General features: G+C 38.2%; 1 pseudogene; it reads left to right on the top strand.

The window, feature by feature from the left end:
- Positions 1-790: 790 nt before the first annotated feature.
- Positions 791-4,633, top strand: LOC139017484 (structural maintenance of chromosomes protein 4 pseudogene; annotated as a pseudogene).
- The last annotated feature ends 2,483 nt before the right edge of the window (positions 4,634-7,116 follow it).

Below are 7,116 nucleotides of genomic sequence, written 5' to 3'. Positions count from 1 at the left end.
AAGCTTTTGCACAGCAATAGAAACCATTAACAAAAAGAAAAGGGAGCCCTAACCGGTTTGGCTCAGTGGATAGAGCGTTGGCCTGCAGACTGAAGGGTCCCAGGTTCGATTCCAGTCAAGGGCATGTATCTTGGTTGTGGGCACATACCCAGTAGGGAGTGTGCAGGAGGCAGCTGATCTATGTTTCTCTCTCATTGATGTTTCTAACTCTCTATCCCTCTCCTTTCCTCTCTGTAAAAAATCAATAAAATATATTTTTTTTAAAAAAAAAAAGGAAAAGGGAACCCACTGTATGGGAGAACATATTTGGCAAGGATACATCTGATAAAGCGTTAATATCCAAAATATATAAGGAACTCATACAACTTAAAATGATCCCTTTAAATAACAAACTGGATCATGTGACTCTTCTGCTCCAAATTCTATGGCTTCCTATCTCAAGTCCAATAAAATCTAGTGTCTTCCATGGCCTCTAAGACTCCATATTTTTCCTATATCTGGCCTCAACTATAACCAGTTCTACCTCCAACTGCTAGTTAATTGGTCTCTGCTACTTAGCTGGTGAATGACATTCGTCCTTGCTGAGCCTTGAACTAATCTACTGTAAAGTCTAATGCTAATGCTCACCCCCAACAGCTCTTTTGAGTATTCAATGAGGCAGTATATGTGGGACAGAGTATGTGCTCAAGAAAATATCACTAGGGAGCCGAAACACCGTGCGGGGAGCCCGGCCCCTGATGCCGCAGAGACCCCAAGTGAGGAGATTGATAATAGAAGTTTAGAAGAGATTTTGAATAGCATCCCTCCTCCCCCGCCTCCTGCAATGACCAATCAAGCTGGAGCTCCTCGGCTTATGATAACGCACATTGTAAACCAGAACTTCAAATCCTATGCTGGGGAAAAAAATTCTGGGACCTTTTCATAAGCGCTTTTCCTGTATTATTGGGCCAAATGGCAGTGGCAAATCCGATGTTATTGATTCTATGCTTTTCGTGTTTGGCTATCGAGCACAAAAAATAAGATCTAAGAAACTCTCAGTACTAATACATAATTCTGACGAACACAAGGATATTCAGAGTTGTTATGTGGAAGTTCACTTTCAAAAGATAATTGATAAGGAAGGGGATGATTATGAAGTCATTCCTAACAGTAACTTCTATGTATCCAGGACGGCCTACAGAGATAATACTTCTGTCTATCACATAAGTGGGAAGAAGAAGACATTTAAGGATGTTGGAAATCTTCTTCAAAGCCATGGAATTGACTTGGACCATAACAGATTTTTAATCTTGCAGGGTGAAGTTGAACAAATCGCTATGATGAAACCAAAAGGCCAGACTGAACATGATGAGGGTATGCTTGAATATTTAGAAGATATAATTGGTTGTGGACGGCTAAATGAACCTATTAAAGTCTTGTGCCAAAGAGTTGAAATATTGAATGAACACAGAGGAGAGAAGTTAAACAGAGTTAAGATGGTGGAAAAGGAAAAAGATGCCTTAGAAGGAGAGAAAAACATAGCAATTGAATTTCTTACCTTGGAAAATGAAGTATTTAGAAAAAAGAATCATGTTTGTCAATATTACATTCATGATCTGCAGAAACGAGTTGCTGAAATGGAAACTCAAAAGGAAAAAATTAATGAAGATACCAAAGAAATTAATGAGAAGAGCAGTATGCTATCAAATGAAATGAAAGCTAAGAATAAAGCTGTAAAAGATGTAGAGAAGAAACTGAATAAAATTACAAAATATATTGAGGAGAACAAAGAAAAATTTACACAACTAGATTTGGAAGATGTTCAAGTTAGAGAAAAATTAAAACATGCTTCAAGTAAGGCCAAAAAACTGGAGAAACAACTTCAAAAAGATAAAGAAAAGGTAGAAGAATTTGAAAGTATACCTGCCAAGAGTGAGAATATCATAACTGAGACAACAACTAGAAAGAATACCTTTGAGAAAGAAAAAGAGAAAGAAGAAAAATTAAAGGAAGTGATGGATAGCCTTAAACAGGAAACACAAGGGCTTCAGAAAGAAAAGGAAAGTCAAGAGAAAGAACTTATGGGTTTCAGCAAATTGGTAAACGAAGCCCATTCAAAGATGGATGTAGCCCAGTCAGAGCTTGATATCTATCTCAGTTGGCATAATACTGCAGTGTCTCAATTAAGCAAAGCCAAGGAAGCTCTAATTGCAGCTTCGGAGACTCTCAAAGAAAGGAAAGCTGCAATCAGAGATATAGAAGCAAAACTCCCTCAAACTGAACGCGAATTAAAGGAGAAAGAAAACGAACTTCAAAAACTTACACAAGAAGAAATAAAATGCAAAAGTTTGGTTCGTGATCTTTTCCAAAAAGTTGAAGAGGCAAAGAGTTCCTTAGCAATGAATCAAAGTAGAGGGAAAGTCCTTGATGCAATAAAAAAAAAAAATCTGGCAGGATTCCAGGAATATATGGAAGATTGGGGGACTTAGGAGCAATTGATGAAAAATATGATGTTGCTATTTCATCCTGTTGTCGGGCATTAGACTACATTGTTGTTGACTCTATTGATACAGCCCAAGAATGTGTCAACTTCCTTAAAAGACAAAATATTGGAGTTGCGACCTTTATAGGTCTGGATAAGATGGCAGTATGGGCAAAAAAAAAATGACCAAAATTCAAACTCCTAAAAATACTCCCCGGTTATTTGATTTAGTAAAAATAAAAGATGAGGAAATCCGCCAAGCTTTTTACTTTGCTTTACGGGATACCCTAGTAGCTGACAACTTAGATCAAGCCACAAGAGTAGCCTATCAAAAAGACAGAAGATGGAGAGTGGTGACGTTACAGGGGCAAATCATAGAACAGTCAGGTACAATGACTGGTGGTGGAAGCAAAGTAATGAAAGGAAGAATGGGTTCATCAGTTGTTGAAGTCTCTGAAGAAGAGGTAAAGAAAATGGAATCACAGTTGCAGAGAGACTCTCAAAAAGCAGTACAAATCCAGGAACAGAAAGTACAGCTAGAAGAAGCAGTTGTTAAATTAAAGCATAGTCAACGAGAAATGAGGAATACACTGGAAAAGTTTACTGCAAGCATCCAGCCTTTATCAGAGCAAGAGGAATATTTGAATGTCCAAGTTAAGGAACTTGAAGCTAATGTACTTGCTACAGCCCCTGACAAAAAAAAGCAGAAATTGCTGGAAGAAAATGTTAATGCTTTCAAAACAGAATATGACGATGTGGCTGAAGGAGCTGGTAAAATAGAGGCTGAGGTTAAAAGATTACACAATATCATCGTAGAAATTAATAACATAAGCTCAAGGCCCAACAAGACAAACTTGATAAAATAAATAAGCAATTAGATGAATGTGCTTCTGCTATTACTAAAGCCCAAGTAGCAATCAAGACTGCTGACAGAAATCTTAAAAAAGCGCAAGACTCTGTCTTTCGCACAGAAAAAGAAATAAAAGATACTGCGAAAGAAATAGGTGGCTTAACGGCAGAGCTGAAAAGTCTTGAGGACAAAGCAACAGAGGTCATAAAGAATACAAATGCTGCAGAGGAGTCCCTACCAGCGGTCCAGAGAGAACATCGTAATCTACTACAGGAACTAAAAGTAATTCAAGAAAATGAACATGCTCTTCAAAAAGATGCACTTAGTATTAAATTGAAACTTGAACAAATAGATGGTCACATTGCAGAACATAATCCTAAAATAAGATACTGGCAAAAAGAGATTTCAAAAATATCACTGCATCCCATAGAAGATAATCCTGTTGAAGAGATTTTAGTTCTGAGCCCAGAGGATCTTGAAGCTATCAAGAATCCAGATTCTATAACAAATCAAATTGCACTTTTGGAAGCCCAGTGTCATGAAATGAAACCAAATCTTGGTGCCATTGCAGAGTATAAAAAGAAGGAAGAATTATATTTACAACGGGTAGCAGAATTGAACAAAATTACTCATGAAAAAGATAATTTTAGACAGGCATATGAAGATCTTCGGAAACAAAGGCTTAATGAATTCATGGCAGGTTTTTATATAATAACAAATAAATTAAAGGAAAATTACCAAATGCTTACTTTGGGAGGCGATGCTGAACTGGAGCTTGTAGACAGCTTGGATCCTTTCTCTGAAGGAATCATGTTCAGTGTTCGACCACCTAAGAAAAGTTGGAAGAAGATTTTCAACCTTTCAGGAGAGAAAACACTTAGTTCATTGGCTTTGGTATTTGCTCTTCATCACTACAAACCCACTCCCCTGTACTTCATGGATGAGATTGATGCAGCCCTTGATTTTAAAAATGTGTCCATTGTTGCATTTTATATATATGAACAAACAAAAAATGCCCAGTTCATAATCATTTCTCTTCGAAATAATATGTTTGAGATTTCAGATAGACTTATTGGAATTTATAAGACATACAATATAACAAAAAGTGTTGCAGTAAACCCAAAAGAAATTGCATCTAAAGGACTTTGTTAAACTTGTTTATACTGAAGATTCGTCGAAGTGAATCAACATAGACTCGGTGTATTATATTACTGATTTTTCTATTTGTGAAGGATTATAAACTGTATAATATTCATATTCCTAAACTTGATCATGTAAACTGGCTTCTATTTTATGCTGTTACAAGTCTAATAAAATATCCTGCCTGCTTAAAATTTTAAAAAAAGAAAAAAAAAAAGAAAAAGAAAATATCACTAATAAAACCAAAGACTCTTCTTAAGATCCAGCTAGAAGACTGAATCATGAGAGACCACATAGAGAAAGGGGCTCAGCCATTCCAGCCATCCCAGCTGAGGCACTAACATGAAAGAAACCATCTAGGATGTTCCAAGCCCAGCCACGCCCCCAGCTAAATGTAGCCATATAAGTAACCCTGGTCACCACCACCCAGTACTAAAGAACTGCCCGCCTGAACACATCAAACCCACAAAATTGTGGGAAATAAGGTTATTTTGTAAGCCTTTAAATTTTGTCATAGTTCGTCATGTACCAATTGAAAACTGCAAAAGCTTAATTATACCACAATTTGTTTATCCATTTTCCTGTGGATTAAGGCCATTAAGAAAGGTGTTGCCATGAGCAATGTAGTATGGATAGGTGGATGTACTATTCATAAACAACAAATATTAACCAACTACTGCATAAAGTCTTCCAAGAGAGCTTACTCTGCAAATTATCAAAAAGTGAATCGCTAGCTAGAGAACCTGTGTCCTCATCAGTGTGGGAGGTGTTAGTCGATTTGTTGTAACTAATCTAATAGGAACAATGGACTATCAGTGTGACATTTAGCTATAAAATTAATAGACGGTTCTATCTATGGGCATGGATCCCGGAGAAGCACCTTTGAGACCTTCTATCCGAATTCTACAGAAAATGATTATTTCCACTTGTCCCAAAGGTCAGTGTAGCCTCCATGGGACCGACTCCCTAAGGCAGGGGTGGGGAACGTCTGGCCCACCGGCCATATAAAGGCCCTCAAAATCACTTGGCCTGGCCCTGCCAAGGCATTAGAGGTGAAATAATTAAATGTTTGACCAAATATAGCAGGCTAATTTTTAAGTAGATAACTTTGTATGGCCCGGCAATGATGTTTTAAATATCTAAATGGCCCTTGGCAGAATAAAGGTCCCCCATCCCTGACCTAAGGCTTTGCTATTCAAATTTTTCTCTGCAGGAAGGAGGTGCTGCTCGAGGCCTTTGTAGGAGCCAGTGGGGCATGACCGACAGCATTGGGAGAGGACCTGCGCTACCCTGTGCCCCGCCAGTGACGATTGCTCAGTGTTTGCCCTGCCATGCAATGGCAGGTTTTTAAAAAAGTGTGAAAGATTTCGATTCGATGGACTTTAGCATTTTGCAATTAAAAAAAATATGGGCATTTTTATTTAAACATATAAACTTTTTTTTTTTTTTACAATTTAGTACTATTTTTATTTTTCATTCGTTTGAGGAAGGGAGATTGCACCACATTTTTTTTGGTGATTGTCAAAGGTCTGAATCCAGCTCTACTCATCCAGGGTGAGACCTCATTCAGCGTGTGTCTGCTCCCTCAGAGCTGCGTGCCGGGCGGGGGGCAGTGGGGCAAGGCTGGAGCAGTCCTCTGTGGCTTCAGCCAGTCTTGCATAGGAGCTTCGTAGGCTCCTCTTATTAATGAATAAAATTTTGTTGTAGAAACTTTAAAATTATAATTGTACAAAATGGAAAAATAAAACTTACCTAGCATTGAATGTCAGAGATAGCCATTGTTAATATTTCAGTGTCTTTTCCTCCATATACATGAAAGAATCTATGGGCTTATGTTGGTTTTGTGAAGTACATTTTTCTTTTAATATTTAGCAGATATTAAATATCCTTTTAACACAATTTTCAATAATATATTGAAATTCCATGGAAGGCCCTGATAGCAGTGAGCATACTCAGCACCTGGATCTCTGTTTCTAAAAGGAATCAGGCTCTTGGAGAAATGGCTGATTCTAGGATGAGGGCAGAAAATGTATAAGGTGAGCCTGGAACGTCTTGTCATGCCATAAAGTAAGAAAATACTCTGAAAAAAGAAATAAAGAAAGGAGAAGAAAAACCCACAATATGGGGGTATGCCGAAGGGGTGCCGGAGCCAACTGAGAGAGCTCACGATGGCCAAAGCTGAAAGCGTTGGAGCAAGAAAATAAAGCAGCATTGAGTTATAACCCAGTAGATATAATAAATACCTGCTAGTCCTTGTTGACATAAATAAATGATTGAGTACATAAATAATTCCTGTGGATACTCTGCCCTCAGGGAGGTGGGCCATAACTCCCCTTCAGTGCAGTGACTTTCTTCCCAAGAGGACAGCATGAAAGAGGAGGAAAGTAATTTTACTGTGGAAAAACCTGACAAACACAACCTTAGCCAGGTGATCAAGGTCAACATCAACAGTGGTAAGTCATGGTGTTTGCTCTTGACATGTGACACGAATGGCCTTTACTTGTGTGATCTTCCCAAAATGTATAACCCCAGTCTATGAATGAGAAAAACAGGCAAACCCAAGTTGAGAGACATTCTACAACATACCTGGCCACCTCCTCTCAAAACTCTCAAGGTCATAGACAAGAGGGACGTCTGAGATACAGTCACAGCCAAGAGGAGTTTG

Source organism: Myotis yumanensis, unplaced genomic scaffold, assembly GCF_028538775.1.
Source record: "Myotis yumanensis isolate MYYU_CA2020_CCGP unplaced genomic scaffold, mMyoYum1.0.hap1 SCAF_10, whole genome shotgun sequence".
Lineage (NCBI taxonomy): Eukaryota > Metazoa > Chordata > Mammalia > Chiroptera > Vespertilionidae > Myotis > Myotis yumanensis.
The sequence above is the reverse complement of the archived record's forward strand: the minus strand, read 5'-3'. Positions and strand labels throughout refer to the sequence as shown.